The sequence below is a fragment of the Ruditapes philippinarum genome, unplaced genomic scaffold, assembly GCF_026571515.1.
Source record: "Ruditapes philippinarum isolate M1 unplaced genomic scaffold, ASM2657151v2 ctg384_1_1_1_1, whole genome shotgun sequence".
NCBI lineage: Eukaryota > Metazoa > Mollusca > Bivalvia > Venerida > Veneridae > Ruditapes > Ruditapes philippinarum.
Genome location: NW_026853376.1, coordinates 92,717 through 117,704, shown reverse-complemented (window position 1 = coordinate 117,704; position 24,988 = coordinate 92,717). Strand labels below are relative to the sequence as shown.

The window sequence follows — 24,988 nt, the reverse complement described above, 5'->3', positions numbered from 1 at the left end:
AAAAAAAAAATTCACATCAAATTGATAAAAAGCATACATACATGTCTTATTAGTGATATTAGACTGGGGCAGATAAAAAAATCTGTTTTCTTGAGAATGGTATACTTTAAAATATGATAAACAAAAAATTGAAGAAAATAAATTAATCTTTAGCATTGGTTCAGTAGGCACATTAATTTTGCTTGGTAGAGAAAATATGCAGTTTGTCTAATATGAGAAAAGAAATTTGAAATATTTTTGTAAACAAGGCAGTAAACTGAGAATGAGAAAACATATTTAAAAATCATACATACATCTAATTTGCTTTTTCATTATTTTATGCTTATACTTTGTTATTTTTTCAGACATGAACACAACAACATGATAGGATAGACCTTTAAGTGAACCAGACATACCTTGACCTTCTTTCAATTTTCATTATTTTCAATTACCATGACATATAAATACTTTGAGGTAACATATTTACAACCCACTCATATTGATACTCATAAAGTGTCTCTTAGCACAAACAATTTTGGCATATAGAAGACAGAAAAGACATTGATGTGAATATACTGTTTTCCTTTTTGCAATAGGTTATTCTAAAGTGATTTTTGCAGAAAAATTTGGAAAATTGATTTGTTCAAAATTTATGAACATCTAAGACAGGCAGTTACAGAATTGTGTGTCTGTTTGAGTTAGCTACACATTCAATTTACAGTTAATATTTTCATTGTATATAATTTATACAGATAAATAATGGGCTGACATGATTATAGAACCGCTACAATTCCTCAGACAGAACAAAACATGTGTGATTGATATATTGTTTATTTTCCATTCAAGAATAGTTTGTTATTAATTAAGACAGCAAAATTTACAGAGCAAAATGAATTCTAATATTACATATTACACCTTATTGATATAACACATTTACTTTCCTTTCAAAATTCTTTATAGATATTTACTTGTTTGTTTGTTTGATTGGGTTTTACGTCACACCGACACAGTATAGGTCATATGGCAACGTTCATGATTTACTCGTGGAGGAAGACCTCAGGTGCCCATCTGTGCATTATTTCAGGCACAAACGGGCACCTGAGTAGAACCACTGACGTTCCATAACTGGCTGGATAGCTTCCTCACATAAAAGAATCCAAAGTCCCTGTTGGGATTCGAATCCACAGCAGTGAGGGGCAAGTGGTTTGAAGTCAACCACTCGGCCACAGACGCCCCTTTATTGTTTGTAAATGCAAAATACTACAGAAATGTTAGTGACTATTTCTGCTAAAAACAAAACAAAAAACAAAACCAAACTAGATTACATTTGTGAAAAAATGCCACCACATAAATATAACAGAAGTAGATTTTTTTTCTATACAATTGAACTCTGTATAGACTTATGTAGGGAAACCATATTTGAGACTTTGTATGAAAGTACAGAACAACTGGTATATCACAATACCATGTGGACTTCTACAACACTGATATTATCATGCTCCTGGGATCAATATTGACCTTTCCCTTGGTCATTTGATTAATATAGACTTCCAGGGAAAAAAATTTGAAACTACAAAGCCTAGAGCTTAGATATTTGGCATGTAGCATCAATTATTATATTTCTGCAAAAGTTGTATTAATCATAACCATCAGGTCAAAATTGGCCCTTTCTCAGGAGTCACTTGCTTTATGTAGACTTATGTATAGAAAAACACATCTTAATTGTTATGGCCAGCTAGAGCTTCTATATTTGGCACATTCTTGTTGCTGCTATAGGGTTTATTGCTGCTATAGTGTTGATCTCTTGTATAATTTAATTTGCATTTTAAGACACTGTTGTTACCCTGTGTTCCTTGGATGTGATGTGGAACAATGGAAAAGTTATGATAGTAAATGAAGCAGAAAATTATGTAATATTATGCTAAAATTTTATATTTTTAAATTAGGAAACTTTGTTTTGCCTGACAATTTATCAAACAAATTGTTTTTTTGTGCAATTCGAATGAATATTATTTTGTTAAGTCAAAGAAAATACATCAATTTTCTCATGTTGCTTTTGTTAAATATTACAGTCTGCAGAATAAAACTTGCCTTTAACAAGTTAGAGTTGGTCTATATAATATCTTAAGAATATATACAAATTTTCTTTACATATTGTCCTATTGTTATCAATCTTATAAATCTGAAAATGATTATAACTAATTCTTCATCAAAATGAATTGCACTGCAGTTTCTTTAAAAATGAATTTAAACTAATTCAGAATTACCTCTTGCACTGAGTTATGTAAAAACCATTAATCTCAATAAACACAAGTGTGATAAATTAATTTAAAACAAGTTAAATGTTGATGCTGCACATCAAAGACGCTGCCAAATGATGTGAACAGTCAATCAGCATTGAAAATCGTTCTCTATTACAGTTGAATATCCAAAGCACAAATAATTTTTTTCCCATGTTCTTGGTATGTGCTCGTTGTTTAATAATAAATAATTTTGTGAAAAAGTAAAACCTAATAATGCAAGGTCTGAAATTCTTAAATGTTTGTCTGTTGCGACAAAGACTGAATTCGAAACGTCTGGATCGAATCAAATTAAAATTGGTGATAAAGAACAAAGAATTTGATAGTAATTAGCGGCAATAAAGAAGTCCTCTACCATTTTCCCTAAAAAATCTATTAATGGAAAATACATCTTTTTTGCTAATTATAATGAATTTGAGGATGAAGTCTGTATTTGAAAATATCAACCACAAAACATAATAAAATAAGTTTGTCTATATCACAGTAATGTGTTAAGTTTCCATGCTTAGTAAGGAAATTATGTTTATACAACCTTGTCATATTATTACGATGTGGGATTTTAAAGTATATCCTATAAGGAATGAAGAAGTTGGAGTGAAAATACCAGTTTCTCGAAAAAAATCTAAGTTCAAGGGGGACATAATTCTGGAAATAGTCTTGCTAGAGTATTTAAACCTTCTCAAAAATGTCGAGTGATAATAAGAAACATATATATGAAGTTTGAAGTAGATACATTAGGAAATATAAAAGAAGTTATTTAAAAAAGACAAACATTTTTTCCCCTAAAAAAAATCTAAGTTCAAGGGAGGTAATACTGATATTTTTTTGTGCTAGAGTTATAAACCTTGTCACATATGATGTGGTTGATGACCAGAAACTTATATTTAAAGTTTGAAGTAAACACCTTAAGAAATAAAGAACATATAGTGAAAAAGCTGAAAAATTTAAATCAGAAATCTTGAAATTCAGGCTATTTGTTGCCATAGCAACCAGAATTTTCAACATAGGAAGAAAAGAAAAAGATGTGCATAATCTCCAGACTGCCATCTACCCATATTTCAAGTTTCATAAAAATATTTTCAGTACTTTTTGAGTTATCACTGGATCCAGTTTATGTGTTAAATTTGCCATATTTTCAGACTATTTGTTGCCATAGCAACCAGAATTTTCAACATAGGAAGAAAAAAAAAGACGTGCATAATCTCCATACTGCCATCTATCCATATATCAAGTTTCATAAAAATATTTTCAGTACTTTTTGCGTTATCGCGGGATCCAGTTTTGTGGACGGACTGACAGACAGACGGACAGATGGACAGACAGACAGACAGACGGACGGAGGGTAAACCTAAAGTCCCCTCCGGTTAAACCGGTAGGGGACTAATAAAATTGAAATGATTGGTATACTGTATAGCGCATTATATCTGCGGTGTCAAATGTTGGCGTTTTTTAAAGTGTTTTGAATTGGCGGGGTCATAAATTGGCGCAAACGCTTTTAGACCGCCAAATTAAAACACTTGTTGGCATAAATATGGGGTCATGAATTGGCGATTACAAATAAAGAATAAAAAAAATAAATAAAAATAACACCGGTCACGCAGTAGTTGACTGTCCTCGTTTATTTTACGGCATACGGTATACCTATGCTTGGTCACCTTTATCTTTACATCGTGCTAATTCTTATAATTAACTGGGATCAGACAGGTGTAAATATGGTACCGTGTGGTAACTGGACCATGGAAGAGAAAGGTATGCCCTATTATCCTGCAGTCTTTAAAGCGTGAAAAATTGTTCACGGTCACCACAACTGATTGCTATATAATTACAGTTATCATTAGTTTTATTTCAAATTATGAAACATAACAGTGAAAACAAAACAAATACTAGTTTACTTAAATTCGATAATAAATGACATTTAGATTTGTTTCTCGTCGTGTGATCATCTTCGTAATAAATACAGTATTTGGTTTGTTGTACTTTCTTAACGGTTGAGTGAGAACCGCCTCTCTGATAGTGAGCGTGGTTTAGGCTTTGTAACTTGAAGTTTAATGATTCGACAAGTGATTTTGATCAAAGTTGTCCTGGTTCCCTTCTACCCTGTCAACGAAGACTAAATGCTAGCATATGGAGCATAATATCAAATTTAATATGACAATTTAAGGCGGAGCCAAACTTCAACAGAGGCGAAGCAAATGAAGTAAGTGACACTGCCTCAGTTATCACCTATCTCAACGGTTAAGTTTTAGAACGATAGACTATAGACTGGCTCATTGGCACGTTATGTATTATGTGGATAAAAAATAGATAATGATCAAAAGAATATGATATTCAAACATGGCACTATCACTTCAGTTAAACGTTTATTCTAATCCCTTAAAGCTCTGTGACATGTTGTACATCATAAAAGCTATTTTTATTACAAAATTTAAAAACAGTGTGATTTTGTTAAAACAAAAAAAAAATACACAAAATCAAGTCTAAAATTTTCCCCATTGTTGTATGGAAAAATGCATATCTACTAGATGTCGCTTGCAAGCGGCGTCTAATGAAGACAGGCAATTCTTAAATCTTTAATTACTTTAATCAGCATTTAATTTGTTCACTTTGGTTAAGATTTAATATTGAAAGATATTTCTAATAAAAAAACATTCCACAATATGATGAAATTATAATCCAAAGGCTGGTATGTGTAAGAACAAAAGATTTGCCTTTATCACTAATCTCAGTATAGTGTTTATATACCGGTATGATCAAATTGAAAATAGAAACTTCATAATTAGATTGATTATTACAAAATACTTGGATTTCTAATTGTTCTTAAATATAGATATGATTTACCGTAAGTAATATCAATAAGGATCAATAAGGTTTCTTGCTTCAAGGTTTAGGTTTTACAAAAAGAACTTAAAAGTCTACATAATAGGTAAGAATAACTTCTAAATGGTAATTGGCTTAACAATATTTATAAAGGAATTGGTACAGGTTACATATAAAATTACTCAACAAGTTTAAAAATGGTTTGAAACATAAATATTTTAAAGGTAGGAGTTGAACAAAAATATTGGTAAAAGTTTTTTTTTTATTAGAAGTATTTTACTATCTATAGTCTGTCCAAACCAGGCTTTTTATATCAAGGTTCTTTCACAGGTCATGGTGAAATTTTTACATGCAAGGTATAATTATATTTCTAGATTTCATATTATCTATCAATCATAGCAATTTTTTTCCAGAATTATATGCTTATGAGTAAAATTTGTTACAATATTATAGTTTTGTATTACTTGTATGACTTGACCCATTCTCAGTTTACTATAATCTGTGATGATTATATATGATAAATGGACCAAGATAATGTCCCACTAACAAAAGGAGGATCATGGAATCCAAAGGAACATCAGAGTGGGAGAGCACCCTGTCATAATTTCTGAAATATTCCACTTATCTCCTTCATAATCAAATTGTACCTGCTGGAGTGGAGCTCCCATCATTCACTGTTTAATCAGCATCATCAATCAGTCAACTAATTAATCAATTATCCTTGTTTTATGACTACATATCACTTAATGAGTTGTTCTTGAAGTTATCTCTTTATCTATAAATTGTTCACAGTGCAAAGTGACTAGATCATACTGATTATTTAATCAGTACTTAATCATTTAAATCACTACATCTTATATCTATATTTATATAAATAAACTACCACAGAACAGTGTGCTGGTAACATATTTGACCTCTGTGCACCAGAAATATGAGACAAAAGATCATCAAAGGAAAGCAACATTGAACAAAGTTGTCTCTCTATCTGCCACAGTCTTGTCATAACATGATATTAGCATTGAAGAGATTTTAGTGTAAAAGATGAGAGTAAGTGCAATGTCCAAGAATCATAATTTTACCATGCAATTTTTTGTTAATATCTGCCTGATGTCTAGTTTAACTTAGTATAACTTTTATTAAATTAAGCTATCAATTATATCTTGTTATAGAGACTCACCATTTTGGAAAATTACCCAACCCCAAGAACTTAACATTTTAGACAAAATTGGAAAATTAACAAGTAAAGCAAGGGAAGGAGAGAATACACATCAAACATCAGGATGGTTTGTAACTGGTTTATTCTAGGATCTACCGGTTTCGGTCTTTCAAGACCTTCATCAGGATATATTTCAAAGAAAAATGATTACTGAAGTATACAGAATGTGACGTATGTTACTATAAATAGACATATAAATGCGTTTATCTGGGCTAAGTGCCAAGTTTTTCTGGGCAAAGTGACAAGTTATTTTTCCATGTAAAATGTTTCAAATGTTGGATAACCACAGATCATATCTATGTCAAAGACCATTTTACAGCATGGTTTAAGAGTCCATATTAACCTAAAATGATTGTTTTGCATAAATGTAGTTCTAACTCTGAAGTCTTAAGTTGATTTAATAGTTACTGAGGAGAAATTAGTTAGTTTCAGTATTAACAAACTAAAATTCTTCATTTTTATGAGTAAATATGTAGATGTTAATTGGGATTTCCTGTGGAAGTTTCCATTATGTAATTTTGCAACAAATGTATATGTATAACTTAAATTCTGGCTGTTGGTTCTTTCCATCTAAAGTATAAATGGGTTTTGAAGAGCTTTGATTAGTTTAAAGTATCTGTAATCTTATTAAATAGTATTTTGTAAAATTGGAAAATATTAACACTGTATTCTATATCAGATAAAGAAAATCAGGTAATTGGTTCATTCAAATCCTTTTATATTGCACCTATAAACACATTTTAAAATTTGGATTCGAAACAAAGTATTTACTTCAGTACAGTGTAGTTAAGATGTTTTTCACATAATGAATTCATTCTGGAAACAGTTAGTTAATAAAAGTTAATAATTATCTATTACACAAACTTTTTTATCTCCAACATTTCAGCTGTAAAACCTCTCTTTTTCAAGGACTTTCTGTTCATTTTTATAAATTTTTTACATGTCTTATCTTACACTATGTTATCATAAACAGAAACTCTTTGAAAAAGAGGGGTTTAACCGCTGAAACATTGGGAGATAGAAAAGTTTGTGTAATAGATAATTTTCACATAATGGAAACTTTTTTTAATTTTAGTTGTGTTTTTCCCTGAATTAAGATTTTATTTTTGGGAAAATGACCCAATATGGGCCGCGCATATCGTCGGCTTGTTCCGGTCCGACACTTCAACTCAGAGTTATGGCCCTTGATTAGTTATGCAGTTTGCATATAGAGTAAAAATCGTTTCCGCGCTACTTCTCTGCAACTACTGGCTGGAATTCAACGAAACTTTATGGGAACCTTCAATATCAAGAGGGGATGCGCATATCGTCGGCTTGTTCCGGTCAGACACTTTAACTCAGAGTTATGACCCTTGATTAGTTATGCAGTATGCATATAGAGTAAGAATTGTTTCCGTGCTACTTCTCTGCAACTACTTGCTGGAATTCAACGAAATTTTAGGGGAACCTTCAATACCAAGAGGAGATGCGCATATGGTCCCCTTGTTCCGGTCAGACACTTTAACTCAGAGTTATGGCTCTTGATTAGTTATGCAGTATGCATATAGAGCAAAAATCGTTTCCGCGGTACTTCTCTGCAACTACTGGCTGGAATTCAACAAAACTTTATGGGAACCTTCAATACCAAGAGAAGATGCGCATACCATTGCCTTGTTGGGGTCAGACATTTTAACTCAGAGTTATGGCCCTTGATTAGTTATGAAGTATGCATATAGAAAAATATTCGTTTATGCGCTACTTCTCTGCTGGCTGGAATTCAATGAAACTTTATTGGAACCTTCAATACCGAGAGGAGATGGGCATATGGTCGCCTTGTTCGGGTCAGACATTTTAACTTAGAGTTATGGCCCTTGATAACTTATGCAGTATACAACCAGAGCAATAATAGTTTCCGTGCTACTTCTCTGTAACTACTGGCTGGAATTCAATGAAACTTCATGAGATACGAAGAGGAGATGTGCATATAGTCGCCTTGTTCCGGTCAGTATGCATACAACTCATTGGCATTTCCAGATATTACTATTTAACACACAGTTATGGCTCTGTTATTGCCCTGAATATTTATCAAGTTCAAAGAATATTACTGTTTATGCCATGATATATATATAAATAAAGCCTTATGTCTTCAGTTGTTGTGTTAGTAATAACTAGTACTCGGCGGGGGATATAAATTCAACGAATTTGCTTGTTCACACAAAAAAAACCATATCTATCCATTCTAAATATGTAAATATTAACAGTTGTTTAATATTTCAAGTGGACAATGTAAAAATAAAACAAGATTTGTTGCATGGTAAATGACCTAATTATATTGGGCTGGTGATTGTCAGCATGCCTCTTTGATGTGATCAAAGGTCTGTCAGGTCTTTTGGACTTTGTCAAATAACCCAATTAAAATGTTAACATCTTGATGTGGTTGCCTACTGCACATGTTTGTTCTTTTTGTAAGCTGATATTCAATCTCTGACACAGCGGTCCACGACAAACCTAACAACAGCTTAAAACTAGCGATTTAAAAGAAAGATATATTTTTATTTTGTTACAAGTATCCAACAAATTACAACAATTTCAAAGTTTAAAAGTAGCTTTGGGTTATAGAATTGTCAATAAATGCACAATCACAAATTACGTGGATGAATATGATTTTTAAATCAATGAAAATGCTATTTTTAGCGATGTTAATCAGAGCTTATTACACAAATAAATCTGACTGTCGAGTAGTGGAATATATACATGTTGGACTGTTTTGGGGAGAAGATTTTCGCTAAATTATTTACATCATTGTTAAACAATAGGTTTATCGTGAATAAAATACCTTGAAATTAATAAGGAAAACCCGAAATGCAATGGAAATTTTAATTTAGTATTACTTGATTTTATTCAGACTTACTTCGTATAACTTCTCTGTGGTGCAGGGGTTACTTGCTTGTTTAGTGTGTTAGAGGTCTGGGGTTCAAATTCCATTCGAGGCAACTTTTTTTTAAAAGTTTCTTTGTTAAGGAAGTAGCCACCATATGCAAGGATAAAGTGTCTGGCTGTCATAAAAAATTAACATAAATGATTTTTTGATACAACTCTAGTCATGCAAAATTCCGTATGTATCAAACTCTTGTGCCCTGCAAGATGAATTATAGTACATAAAAATAAACTTATACATACAGATATACAGTACGATTTAGATTGCAAAGATCAGAAAATACCAGAGAGCTTGCAGCCCTTTGATTTTATCTGGAATGATACAAATAGCAAAGGTGATATTTAAACCTAACTCGAATATATTCTCATTAATATCAAAAAAATAGAGAAAAACAGAATCCCTAAAGAAAGCCCAACACCGTAAAATTGTAAAATGTTGCAGGCTCGGTTTGATTGAGCCTGTTCATGGACGGCACTGGAAAGTGCAAGTTACCATCCACGCCCCCTAGCACCGGCTTAAGCAGAATTCAACATTTAAACACAAAAATGGTGAAATTTTGAATTTAGCAACATCAAGTCACAGAATTTTATAACAGAATTAGAATGCATGCTCTTTAATTAAAAAAAAAACTTGACAAAGGTGTTGATTAATATTAAAAGTTTAGTCTGAAAAAATGTCTATTATGAAAAAAAAAAAAAAATTAAAACAAAAAACGATTATGAAAAGTTTCGGCATGTCTAAGTGTTTACATGTACCCCGACTGATTACTTATTAATTCTGTGCATATAATTGCGAGATATTATGTCAATTTTGTACCAAAAATAACTTTTTATATACTCAAAATCACTTAATCCCTTGTTAAAAATACATACAGATCATGTCAAGGATCTGCTATTTAAAATGTTTTATTCTCTGCTAAGACGCATTTATTTTGCGACATGACTCATTGATTTTGCTACTGGACTCATTCTAGATTAATCACTGAGTTGTTTTGAATTATCTCCTTTTATAATACATGTATTTAATAATGCTAATCTGGAGAATAGCTTGAAAGGTATTGAAGACATGAGGAAGCGCAGTGTCTAAGAAATATAATACTACCTTACTTAGATTTTGAACGCTAACCTTTCATAATAAGTCAAAAATGCTTGTCTTTTTTATGCAGCCTTTATTTATTTTGTCTCCCAAAATTTTTGGGAGACATATTGTTTTTGCCTTCGCTGTCTGTCTGTCTGTCCCTTATTCCAATTCGGCTGGACATTCGTATATACGGTTGTTGTCCGGTTGTCCATCTGTCCGTATTCAGCTTGTCCGACCTTCACAGGTCTAACTATTTTTCAATCAAACTTTACAGGAGTGATCAGTACCATCCCTAGCTGTGCACATCACTGGCCATTCCACTTCCCTGCACAAAATGGCGGCCAGAGATTAAAATAGAGAAATCTTGTCAGGCCTTCACAGGTCAAACTACTGGTGGGATTTCAACCAAACTTTACAGGAGTGATCAGTATCATCCATAGTTGTGCACATCTTTGGCACTTTCTGATTTGCTGCACGAAATGGCCCCCAGAGCTAAAAATAGAAAATTTTTGTCCGGCCTTCACAGGTCAAATTACTGGTGGGATTTCAACCAAACTGTACTGGAGTGATCAGTACCATCCCTTGTTGTGTACATCATTGGCACATTCCACTTCTCTGCACAAAATGGGCACCAGAGTTAAAGATAAATAAATCTTTCAGGCTTTAACAGATCAAATTGCAGGTGGGATTTCTAACAAACTTTACAGGAGTGATCAGTACCATCCGAAGTTGTGCACATCGCCAGCACGTTCTGCATGCTGCACAAAAATTGCCAACAGAGCTAAAAATAGAAATATCTTGTCCTGCCTTCACAGGTCAACCTACTGGCTGTATTTCAATCAAACTTTACTGGAGTGATCAGTACCATCCCTTGTTGTGCACATCACAGGCATGTTCTGCTTCGCTGCACAAAATGGCCACCAGAGCTGAAAATATAAAAATTTTGCCCGGCTTTCAAAGGTCAAATTGCTGGTTGGATTTCTACCAAACTTTACAGGAGTAATCAGTACCATCCAAAGTTGTGCACATCGCCGGCACCTTCGGCATGCTGCACAAAAATTGCTGCCAGAGCTAAAAATAGAAAAATCTTGTCTGGCCTTCACAGGTCAAACTACTGGTGGTATTTTCAATCAAACTTTACAGGAGTAATCAGTACCATCCCCATCGGCACATTTCACTGTGCTGCACAAAATGGCAGCCAGAGCTTAAAATAGAAAAATCTTGTCCAACTTTCACAGGTCAAACTACTGGTGGGATTTCAACCAAACTTTACAGGGGTTACCATACATAGTTTTGGGAGACATATGTGTTTGTGTCTGGTGTCTTTCATTATTTTTATTATAGGTAGAAAGCTTTGGGTGGAATTTGGATCAATATGAAAGTTTTTGATGCTAAAAATTAACTATTATGCATTTAAATATGTTGACAAATGTACTGATCAACAGAACATCCATCAGCTTAATGATATTTTGGTTGTTTTTCTGCCTCCACTTTAAGGTGGGGGGGGGAGGGGGCATTTAGATTTACCCTTGTCTGTCCTTCTGTCCATCCGTTCTCATTTTGTGTTGCATGTAGCTTAAACAGTATTTGACCTAGAGTCATGAAACTTTACAGAAATGTTGATCAGCATGTGTAGTTGTGCACCTGAGTATTTTTGTGTGTATAAATTTAGTATTGTTAGAGTTATTGCCCTTGACTTCTTAAAAATTTGCAATTTTCAACTTCAGTGTAGCATGTAGCTCAAAAAGTATTTGACCTTAAGAGTCATGAAACTTTACAGAAATGTTGATCAGCATGTGTAGTTACTCAGTGCACCTGGGTATTTTTGTGTGGATATATTTAGTATTTTTAGAGTTATTGCCCTTGACTTAGTAAAAATTTGCAATTTTCAACTTGTGTCACACATAGCTCAAAAAGTATTTGAACTAGAGTCATGAAACTTTACAGGAATGTTGAACAACATGTGTAACTGTGCACCTGGGTGTTTTCGTGGGGATATATTTAGTATTGTTAGTTATTGCCCTTGACGTAGTAAAATTTTTCAATTTTCAACTTGTGTCGCATGTAATTCAAAAAGTATTTGACCTAGAGTCATGAAACTTTACAGGAATGTTGATCAGCATGTGAAGTTGTGCACCTAGGGTTTTGCTTGTTGATTTATTCTGTTTGTCAGAGTTATTCTGGTATTTGCATGTGAATTTTTTCTGTTGAGTTATTGCCCTTGACTTAGTATAAATTTGCAATTTTAACTTGTTCATGCATAGCTCAAAAAGTATTTGACCTGTAGGCCTGAAGTTTACAAGAATGTTGGTCAGCATGTTAACGTATGTACCTTGGGGTTCTCTTGTGGATTTATTCAGTATTTGTAAAGTTCTTGCCCTTTACTTGGTAGTTTTCAACTTGTGGCACATGGAGCCCAAAACATATTTGACCTAGAGTCATAAGACTGACAAAACAGTGGAGTGTTGGGGCACCCGTGTCCTATGGACACATTTCTAGTTTTCAAAGAGGCACATCATGAGTGCCTCACTTAAATGCAAAATAATATTTATTTATTCCCTACTGATTCAAAGAAAGTGATTGTGTATCATTAAAATACAATACATATTTTTTTATTTACAATCAGTTTCAGGAAAATTTATGATTTACTGTTCAATCCAAATATGATTTTATTGTTTCCTAAATTTTCTAGATGGATGCACTTAGGACTGTAATTGCATTGGAATGGCCTTTGGGGAATTTCTTCCTGATACAAACAACTGATACAAACATATACTGGCAGATCTCTTAGAAATCAGATTTTTTTTAAATGGTTATTACAGGCTACAGTCACTTTAAGCTTGTGCAAGGAATTTTCTTGTTTTGTTGGCAATAGTGTAAACTAAATTACTATGCCAAATTATTATATTTTTGATATTTTTCTGTTTGACTTTCTAAATGTTTTAAAGCTGTTTGCCAAAATGTTGCATTGCCTTCACTATTACTTAATGTGTGTTTTAACCATTTTGGTATGCTTTACAATAAACAAAGAGTGAAAAAAAATTAACATTTTCTCTCTGTACCAGTATGTATTCATTTCCTGTTGTAAAGTCCTGTGTACTTCATACAGAATTCAGTTCAGTTTTGTGTAAGCTTATTGAAACACTCATGAATCATTTCCTGGAACCAACCAGTATTAAGCAATGTGTTAAGTGTTTCTTGCTCAAGAAAACTGCTTGCCCCTGACATGTTGAACCCACGAAGCCTGCAATCCTTAGATTACTACTCTCCGCTGAGTTGATCACTCGGCCTATCTGCATTAGGAGGCTGTTAAGCCACTCTTAAAAAATTATCTGTTTGCTATTGCCGGCCGACCTGGCGAAAATGCCCCGACTCAAAAGTTTTTTTCAGCTTAAAAAAATCAGATTTCCACCAAATCAGCCAGGGCATTCGACCCAAAAAATTCCCCCGAAAACAAAAATAAAATCGGAGGAAAATCACACATTTAATATGTAACAAGTAACGAGTGATCATTCATGAAAATTAGGGTGTTACTATTTAAAGTATTTACATAAATAGCGACCATCCAGGGAAGGACATTTTCCTTATGTCACGCAGTACCGCATGCGCACGGCAATTAAGTTGAATAAACTAATTATAGAACGTATCAAATTAAGGTGTGGAAACTGGATTAAAAATAATGTTTGTTTAATTAATGAATATTTGTAAAGCATATATATGGTCACTAGTTTACCATGTGGTAATTTTAATGTGCTTTGGGGTACATGTTCGTTTGTTTATGACTGCCGATACAGATTAAATACTTAGCCCATGCAATAAAACATTTCTGGTAGCAGCGGGGATTCTGTCATAAAATTGACCGAAAAAATTAATTTTTGGAAGCTGTGGTCCTTTCATATGCATTATTGTTTTGATAGCAGACACAAGTATTGCACAATATCTTCAAGATCATAAAAATGTAAATAAAATATCACAATCAAAATGCACTTACGATTAATAATATGTCAATAATTGACACAATAAATATCCAACATTTTTTTTTACTTGAGCAATAATTAAACATGTGTAATCATTCCTTGACAAAAAGAAATGACAGTTTTTTTTCTGATGTATAAAAAAGAGGCGGAAGTCAATTGAGTGTCGGCACTTCTTTCATGATTCGGCAACAACTACAGGTGTGTAAACATCAAAGATTCACAGATTCTTCAGAAGTGCAGACAGGTCATTTCATGTGTAAATTTTGTATTTATTATTTAACTATGGAAACATTATATTCCTTTTATTTATGGATGCTACTTTTTGTGCGAGTGTTTTTGTGTCTTTTAGCGCTATGGAATATCAACAATCGGCGATAATTTTCGGTAACTAACAAATATTTTAACATTTTTAAAACAGGAGTACAAATATCCGCCATTCAGAAATTATAGGAGACAAATCTTGCGTGTGTTATTTTTTACAGACGTGTAATAAATTGAGTTATGATCACCCGTGAGAACGAAATGTCCCAGTGATCCACTATAATTTTTCCAGTTCGTACGGGAATATTTACGCAGGATTAGTTTATCACATCGGTAATTTGACCATGCTTGAATTTATGTCCACATAGTCATTTTTTATTTGTTTGGGTCGTCAGACCAAACAAATAATGGTAGCGAAATTTCAGACTCTAATGCTGTTAATTGCAAGTGCCGAAAGAAGTCCGCTTTTTTGAAGCGGTTACTTCCCTTTATATGTAACACTTAGGCCGAAAAATTTAGGGGAGATCACTGCGTAAATATGGTCACATGACAGGCGGATTAATCTTCAAGCAAAATAATTCCCGAATAGTCGAAGATTTCTAATATTGTTTTATTCTTTATAGATATACATGCTTATAGTAAGCGCCATGATTATTTACACAAGTGTTAAACAACAGTTAGCGTCGTTACAAACCCTAACTAGAATAATATGGTTTTCTTCAGGACTTTAATATGTAAATTCACCGTGGCCGAGGGGTATGCGCGCTCGCTTAGGAAGCGAGAGGTCTGGAGTTCAAATCCCAGTTAAGGCAACTCATTTTTTTTTTCAAATTGTTTAAGTCAAATAAACATTGGATTGAATATCAGTGTTGCAATTAGTCTTACAATTAAAACGCTGGAAAGCATTGGTGGCACTATACAAAAACAAATTGTTTTATAATCTCACAACCTTCACCTTTCTGACATTCTGAGACCCAAACAAATTCAGCTCCTTCTGTGCTTTGATTTATTTCATGTTATGATTACTAGTGAACATGTTTTTGATTGTTTTTGACTGTCCGTCTGGTTATTTAAAGTTTCATTTTTTTGGCTATTATTAGCTGTAACTTTGTTATTTTTGAATGGATTGTCTTCAAACTTGAATATAATAATCTTCAAGGATAGCCCTTTAAAATAACCAGACAGACCTTGACCTTCACTCATCAATGACCTTGACTTTGAAGGTCAAATTGTTGAAATTTTCATTTTTTGGCTATTATTGGCTGTAACTTTGTTATTTTTGAATAGATAGTCTTCAAACTTGAACATAATAGTCTTCAAGGATAGGCTTTTAAAATAACCAGACAGACATTGACCTTCACTCATAAATGATCTTTACTTTGAAGGTCAAATTATTGAAATTTTCATTTTTTTGGCTGTAACTGTAACTTTGCTATTATTGAATGGATTGATTTCATTTTATTACAGAACATTCTTAAGGACAAGACCTTCATGTTTATCAAACTCAAATTGACTTTGGCTCTTTTACAACCTTGACCTTGAAGGTTAAATTACTGAATTTTCACTGATGTGTGCATTAAATTACCATATATATTTATTGGTGTGCATGTTTATATATATAAAAGCGTGTGTGTAAATGCGTGTATATAAATGCGTTTATATATATATATATATATATATATATATATATATATATATATATATATATATATTATATATGTATATATATATTAAATGCGTATATATATATAATATTCATGAGGATATATATATGGAAAGGATACATACTTTGACAAAACTAAAGTGACAAGATAGACCGATTAAATTTATAAAAAGGAAATGTTAAGATTTATTCAAACATTTCTTTCTTTGTTTTTAGAAAAAGTAAAAAGTCGAGCGTTGCCCCCGCCCGGCGGTGGCTCCTGTTTGACTTAGAAATAGTTTTTGCGTGTAAGCTGGTATCTCCATAACTACTGAAGGGTTTGTGTCTGTTTTTGGACAATTTTATGCATTCATAATAATAAAGCAGTGATTTACTCGATAAAACATCTTAATAACAAGCCTTTGTACCTTTTCGGACAATTTTATGTATTCATATAGGTAAGCATTATTATACTCAATGAAACACCCTTGTGACAACTTTTTCGAATAGTCGAGCGTTCCCTTCCTCCAACAGTTCTTGTTAAACATTGTAAAAAGTTTGAAAAATACAATTTTTGAGGTGAGGTTTATCCATGTGGATGGCGATTCACTTGATAAACAGCAGTTAACCAGTTTGAAACATCAAAATAAATACCTTTAAAATTCTAATTTAGGACATTATAAAGTAATTCTACATAGGACTACCAAAAAATATAACAGCACTGAAAATTAACATAAATATCTGCACATGTTTGAATCTCATTCATGGTTTAGTAACTCTGATTAACTTAATATAATGGTTTGCCTATAATAGTCACATAACCGACTTTGGTTTAAAGAATTGCCATACAATATTGGTTGATTTTAACAAGAATTTGACAACTTTATACCTTAATCTACAAAATGTGCTTATGAAAATGTTTATGATGGCAGCATAAATGAACAAGCTGATTGATAATGATATAGTAATAAATGCAATAGAGGAACAAATGAGAAAATTAGTAGTAAGCAACACACAAGGGAGTCTCTACTCCCAAATAGAGATAAAGAGAAAAAGTGTTACAGCAATATGTATTGCTTTCTTAGAAAACATTAGAAATTCATCATACAGAGCTGGTTAATATTTTTATTTAATAATAGTGTATGGAGTGTATCAGCAAATAGTGATAGTATCATGAAACTGTATTTTTTCATGATGTTCAAATTTCAACAGGAGTTTGTATGGTTCAGTTGTTTTTTATGAAATTCTGCTGTTTTTATACATGATAATAGTTGTTATTTATGTAATACTGCAGTAGGGTTGTTGTGCCCCCACTTTAGGGGGGGGGGGGTTGGACATTTAGATTAACCCTTGTACGTCCGTCTATCCGTCCTTCCGGGCGCACGAGAGGACACTTGTTGGGTATCTTCGGCGCACTAGAGGACACTTGTTGGGTAATTCTATTCATTCCCTCAGTATTGTCGGGTACTTTTGTTCTCTTACTTTTAAACAAAAAAGTACTTTATAAATGTCCATTCGTAGGAAGGTCCATCCGTCTGTCCTTAACTTTTGTGTCTCAGGAAACTCAAAAAGTATTTGACCTAGAGTCATGAAGCTGAACAGGAATGTTGCTAACCATGTGCAGTTGTACACCTGGGTATTTCCTATGGATTTATTCAGTATTTTTAGAGTAATTGCCCTTGACTTAGTAAAAATTTGCAATTTTCACCTTGTGTCGCACATAGCTGAAAAAGTATTTGACATAGAGTCATAAAACTTTACAGGATGTTGATCAGCATATGTAGTTGTGCACCAGGGTTTATTTTCGTGTGGATTTATTTACTATTTTTAGAGTAATTGCCCTTGACTTAGTAAAAGTTTGCAATTTTCAACTTGTGTTGCATGTAACTCAAAAAGGATTTGACCTAGAGTCATAAAACTTTACAGGAATGTTGATCAGCATGTTGTAGTTGTGCACCTGGCTATTTTTGTCTGGATTTATTTAGTATCACTCTTGACTTAGAAATTTTTTGCAATTTTCAACTTGTGTTGCATGTTACTCAAAAAGGATTTGACATAGAGTCATGAAACCTTACGAGAATGTTGTTCAGCATATGTTGTGCACCTTGGGTTTCACTTGTGGATTTATCCAGTATTTGTAGAGTTATTGCCCTTGACTTAGTAAAAACCGTTTCATTATGTTGTGTTATTTGTTCCTTGAGTGCTTGAGTTAGAATCAACCAACTTTACAGGAATAATGATCAACATCACTAAATTACAAGAATAATGATCAACATCACTGTGAAGCTATGCACCTGGGACTTTGCATGTGGATTTTTGTCAGTTTTGTTAGAGTTATTGCCCTTGACTTACAGTAGTATAAATTTGCAATTTTCAACTTGTTTATGCATAGCTCAAAAAGAAATTTGACTTGTAGGCCTGAAAGTTTACAAGAATGTTGGTCAACATGTGTACTTATGCACCTTGGGGTTTGCTTGTAGATTTATTCAGTATTTAAAAGTTCTTGCCCTTTACTTAGTAAAAGATTTTTAGTTTTCAACTTGTGGCACATGAATTTTAGTCCAAAAAATATATGACCTAGAGTCATAAGATTGACAGAAATGTGGCGTGTGGGGGCACCCGTGTCCTATGGACACTTTTCTAGTTTTTTTTTAGCTCACCTGAGCATGCTCAGGGTGAGCTTTTAGGATCGATGATTGTCCGTCGTCCGTTCACATTTAGTTGTTAACACTCTAGCGGTAGCATTTTTGCCTCAATCATTATCAAACTTGGTCAGGATGCTTATCTAGTTGATAGCTCGGATGAATTCGAACATGGGTCATCTCGGATGAAAAACTAGGTCACAAGAGCTAAAAATAGAAAAACCTTGTTAACACTCTAGAGGTCACATTTTTGCCTCAATCATCATCAAAGTTGGTCAGGATGCTTGTCAAGGTGATAGCTTGGATAAGTTCGAACATGGGTCATCTCGGATGAAAAACTAGGTCACAGGAGCTAAAAATAGAAAAATCTTGTTAACACTCTAGCGGTCACATTTTTGACACAAGTGTCATCAAACTTGATCAGAATGCTTGTCTAGGTACTTGCTCAGATGAGTTCGAACATGGGACATCCTGGATGAAAAACTAGGTCATCGGAGCTAAAAATAGAAAAACCTTATTAACACTCTAGCGGTCACATTTTTGCCTCAATCAACATCAAACTTGGTCAGGATGCTTGTCTAGGTCATAGCTCGGATGAGTCAGAACATGGGTCATCTCGGATGAAAAACAAGGTCACCGGAGCTAAAAATAGAAAAACCTTGTTAACACTCTAGCGGTCACATTTTTCCATCAATCATCATCAAACTTGGTCAAGATGCTTGTCTAGGTGATAGCTTGGATGAGTTCGAACATGGGTCATCCTGGATGAAAAACTAGGTCACAAGAGCTTAAAATAGAAAAACCTTATTAACACTCTAGCGGTCACATTTTTGCCTCAATCATCATCAAACTTGGTCAGGATGCTTGTTTAGGTGGTAGCTCGGATGAGTTCGAACATGGGTCATCTCGGATGAAAAACTAGGTCACCGGAGCTAAAAATAGAAAAACCTTGTTAACACTCTAGCGGTCACATTTTTGCCTCAATCATCATCAAACTTGGTCAGGATGCTTGTCTTGGTGATAGCTTGGATAAGTTAGAACATGGGTCATCTCGGATGAAAAACTAGGTCACAGGAGCTAAAAATAGAAAAATCTTGTTAACACTCTAGTGGTCACAATTTTGACTCAATTGTCATCAAACTTGGTCAGGATGCTTGTCTAGGTAATTGCTAGGATTGGTTCGAACATGGGTCATCTCGGATGAAAAACTAGGTCACACCGCCCAAATATGGAAAAACCTTGTTAACACTCTAGTGGTCACATTTTCGACTCAATTACCATCAAACTTGGTCAGGATGCTTGTCTAGGTAATTGCTCGGATGAGTTCGAAATCGCATGTGAAACTAGGTCACCGGAGCTAAAAATAGAAAAATCTTGTTAACACTCTAGTTGCTACTGTTTTGATCCAAGTATCCTGGAAATTGGTCTGAAAGTTTGTTTTGATGATTTCTAGGTCAAGTTCGAATATGGGTCACCTGGGTAAAAAACTAGGTCACACTGCCACACAAATATGGATAATCCTTGTTAACACTGTAGCGGTCACATTTTTGACTCACCTGTCATGAAACTTGGTCAGAATGCTTGTCTAGGTAATTGTTCGGATGAGTTTGATGGGTCAGGTGAGCGATCTAGAGCCATCATGGCCCTCTTGTTTTGAAATTCTGCTGTAGGTTTGTTTGGTTAAACATAATATTAGTTATTTATGAACACTGCTGTTGGTTTGAATCCTGCCAAGAATGTTCATCCATTTTATGTTAGAAAAATATCCTGTGCAATAAAAGAGTTTGATGGTTCTACCACTTTTTGCCTGAAATATATTTATGGTAACACATTATTCTGGTGTTTTCCTCTTTTCTTAAGGTTTGGAATTTGTTAAATATCAATTTGATTTAAACTCATTCAAAACAACAACAGCAAAATATGCATTTTCAAATTATTGAAGAAATTATCTGACGACAATTAAAGATAGCTTTGAAATAATTGTTTTGCTTTTTCTATCAGCATACAATTTTTAGTTTCCAGTGTCCATGATTATTTACAATTATTTACTTTACATAGTCAAATTGAATTATGAGTGAGAAATGTAATTTAAACTGCACATTAAACACATGTAATTTTATTTGTTTATCAATCTTCTTTTCACTTTTTATTTTAAATTTTGTGCAGACAGTAAATGAATATATAAAATTTCATCTGAGAATTATAATCATTGCAAAAAAGTATTTAAATATTTCTGATTCATAATTTCTGATTAAGCCTTGTATTGATGAAGACATTATGTAACAAATTGATATACATAATTATGTTAATGTTTTACCTCATGATATATGAGAAAACAGTTGTTGTTGAGACATGTATCCTGTAAAATGTTGTTTTTGTTTTATGATATAGTGTAATAATTGCTACAATTTAAGCAGGTATGAAACTTGGAATTTGTTAATGATGCTGTTTCAGGCAAATATGACAATTTATTTCAGCAATAGATTAACAGATCTTTGTTCTGCACTTTCAAAACATGTATATCAATAATTCATGCAACTTGTATATTTTGGACTAGAATAATATTAGTATTGATTGTCATCATCTGTTATGGAATTATAAAAGAAATGTTCATTATTATCTCTAAATTGCATAAACTCCCAACACCATCTTAAACATTACACATTAAACATTAAAGGGGAGTGGTGTTCTTAGTGCTTAAGGTGTCTGCCTCTCAACCCAGAGATCATGGGTTCAAGCACTACTCGGGTCAAGACCATGTTTCTTCATATGACACCAGTACCGGTTGGTTCTAGGAAGCGGGCGCGAAAGTGATTAATATAAGTTGCAAGAACTTGTTTGGCAACTGAGCTTAAATGAATATGTTTAAACTAAACATTACATACTTTTAAGGTTAATAGTTTTTTGAAGATACTTCACTTTAAATAATTGGCCTCGCTGAGAAAATGACAGATATTGGTATCTTTTAATGTTTCTATATTCTTTTTAGCTCACCTTGCACATAGTGCAATACAATGTCAAATGTTTCGGTTCTTAACAATGACTTGCACATTTTATTGTGTAAAATATTTCACAAAGAAACGAAAGTGAACAAAAAATGTTGTATTTTTTTCACAAAAATTTAGCTGATTAAGATTAAAAGTTAATTTACAGTATGGATATTATTTTTACATCCTTCCGGTTTGCGGGAAAGATACAGTACCTTTTCAAGATGAATTTTTTTAATGAATGAAACTTTTATTGAAATTAATATGGAAGATTTCGTTGAGACAAAATTTTGTACATCTATTCTACAGTAAGGACAGAGGCAAAGTGATGTTTTAGGATACAAACACTGGTATTAGCTTTGCGTATGCAAATGAGTACCAAAATATTTTGGTATGCAAATAAGGTGGTTCGAGGTTACAATATAAAATAAATAAGTCATAATATTTCATTTCTAGAACAAACATACAATTCAAATCAATAAATAATGCATATCAATCAGTCCATTCAACAACTTTGCCTCAGAAAACATCTGTATCAGTCTGACCTCGAGTTGAGATTATAAAAAGAACTAAACCAAAAGTATGACAACCCTGACGAAATGGCCTCCATGCACAAGAAAATTGAGAAATTTTGTAACATAAACTTGTATTTCATAACAAAGAAGTGAAGATGAATACAATTATCGGTGTGCATCGTTGAAACAGGTATTTTGTTAACTATTTGTGAAGAATTAAGACATGACATTCAGTATTTATGTAAATATCACCTCCCTTGTTATGATTTCTAAAATTATAGAAAATGGAACATAAATTATGGTAATTATCCATGGTGCTAGTAATACTTAATTATCTTTATCATTTTGTTAACTAAGCAAGAAGCTTACGTAATGTAAAAATTACCTAACCTCACAATATTATCAATTTAAACTTGAAAATCTACTCAAAATGACTTCCCAAACAGTAATTTTTGAAACATGGAAATCATTCGCACTGTACCTCTGCACTGGCATGTACAGAAGTTTCAGTTCCTTGCGAAAGTGAAGGAAACTAGTACTGGTAAACTGCTTGACAGCCTGCCAGGGAACGATGCGGTGCTGAACAGTGCTCTGGTGAATTCAATGTGGCTTACTGTCGTGATCCAGAGTGTAAACTACCAACAGCAACACCAGTTTAGCTGTATTAACAAGCATGTGGCTTTAGTTGTAAATACTATAACTTACCAAAGTGAATGCAGGAATACACAGCTTGACTACATTATGGCTCAAGCTATTGGTGCAAGTTGTAATTATCCTGTTATAATTACTGTAAATGCAATTTAAACTGCAGCCATGTCTTTGTTAAGACCAATATTGTAGTTCCAAAAAGCATTATTTGTAATAAGAAATTTATTTTCTATAAAGTCTGAGTCAATTTTTTCAATAAGAAATGAATGCATATATTTTAATGATTACATATAATGTGGACAATTATTTGCAGTACATATTTTACATTTGAAAATTGGTCAATAAGGTTGAAATGATGATTTTTAGGTAAAGTTCGAATATGGATCACCTGGGGTCAAAAACTAGGTCACATAGCCTTAATATTGGAAAACCTTGTTTACACTCTAGGGGTTTCTGTTCCAGACAAAATATCCTTGAAATTGGCCAGAATGGTTGTTATGATGATTTCCAGGTCAAGTTTGAATATGGGTCACTTGTGTTCAGAAACTAGGTCACACAGCCCTTATATGGATAAACCTTGTTGATACCATAGAGGCTACTGTTGTGATCCAAATAACCTGAAAATTGGTCAGAAAGGTTGTTTTGGTGATTTCTAGGTCAAGTTTAAATATGGGTCATCTGTGGCCAAAAACTAGGTCACACAGCCCAAATAAAATAGGATTGAGCCTTCAGGTGAGCGATATAAAGGCCATCATGGCCCTCTTGTTTTCTATAATTGTCCACCAGAGTACAATTTATATGGATCTATCAATGCCATCTTAAAGATATTTTACACAGGTATAGAGAGGCTAAGGTGGGGAAGTGCAGTGTCTAAGAACCATATAAACTCTACATTATATAATAATGCTTTCTTAGGGGGGGGGGGGATGGCCGGGATACACTGGATTTTTTTTTTTCAAAACTTGAGGCAGTAGTTGTGAAACAAGAGTAGAAGCGCATTGTCAAAAAAAACTATTGTGCTTCTTAGCTTGATTATTTAAAATTGTCTCCCCTTAAAAATGATAATGCTTTACATTTTTGCTTATATAACTTCTCATAAATTTACCTCCATATGTTATTGGAACAAACCTTTGGTAGCATATAGTCACTTGTCTAAACAACAAAACAAACTATGGACTACAGACTGCTGGAGGTCATGTATAATGCACATTTGGGATCAATTAGAACAATGAGTAAATCAGTGGGTTATCATGATCTTAGAATGCACTTATTTTGTTATCAACAGTGTTGTAGACATGTATAATTTTAGGGCAATATAAAAAGATAATGGTATTTTCTTGGTATTTTATATTAAAATATAGGATCAATCAAATTCGCAGAACATTTCAAATGACTGAATAAATCGATCCTTAGAGTTTTTATCATTTTGTTCTATGAAATTATCCAGAATAGATTATCTTGATGCACTTTGTATATGTATGAGATTCAAACCTGGCCTCTCTTGATACATTTACAAGACAATATAATTGTTTCAATACTATACAAAAAGAAAAAAGAAAAAAAGACTATGCTTTAATATTGCACTTGATTGTTAGATTTAACATTATTCAGCAGGCTTACGTTGCATCATTTTTGGTATGGTGAATGTCGGGGCGGCGGGCGGGGAAAAACTGGTAGGAAACTTTCGTAACAGTTTTCTCAGCAACTGCATATCACAGCCTTTTGATATTTGGCATACAGCATTGACATATGGTCCCATACTGTGGGATTCGATTTCAGGTCTGTCCCTTATCCCCTGTCTGTTTTTCGACTTAGTTAAATTTTGTATTTTTATGAATGTGATAAGCAAACCCGTAAATGAATATTGGCAATTATGTGTTGCTATTGGAAGTTTTATGTATACAAAAGAAAGGTAGGATTATTTGTAAGTAATACCATTACTAACTTTATGGTACCACTTTATGTCAAGATGTACAAATGGCGAAATATGGAAGGAGAAAATATGGG

General features: G+C 33.2%; 2 protein-coding genes and 1 long non-coding RNA gene across 3 annotated transcripts in view; 2 read left to right on the top strand and 1 right to left on the bottom strand.

Moving 5' to 3' along the window:
• Positions 1 to 15,048, top strand: part of LOC132736686 (uncharacterized) — a 43,249-nt gene extending 28,201 nt beyond the window's left edge. Inside the window, exon 2 of the long non-coding RNA XR_009626614.1 lies at positions 6,266 to 15,048. This is a non-coding gene — a long non-coding RNA (uncharacterized LOC132736686). The remainder of the gene's footprint in view (positions 1 to 6,265) is intronic.
• The window catches only part of LOC132736679 (integrator complex subunit 13-like), a gene marked incomplete at its 3' end in the record, with an annotated part of 221,676 nt that overhangs the window by 103,977 nt on the left and 92,711 nt on the right, over positions 1 to 24,988 (top strand). The window lies entirely within an intron of this gene.
• The window catches only part of LOC132736682 (FMRFamide-activated amiloride-sensitive sodium channel-like), a 31,936-nt gene that overhangs the window by 3,570 nt on the left and 3,378 nt on the right, over positions 1 to 24,988 (bottom strand). The gene's annotated exons all lie outside the window — the stretch shown is intronic.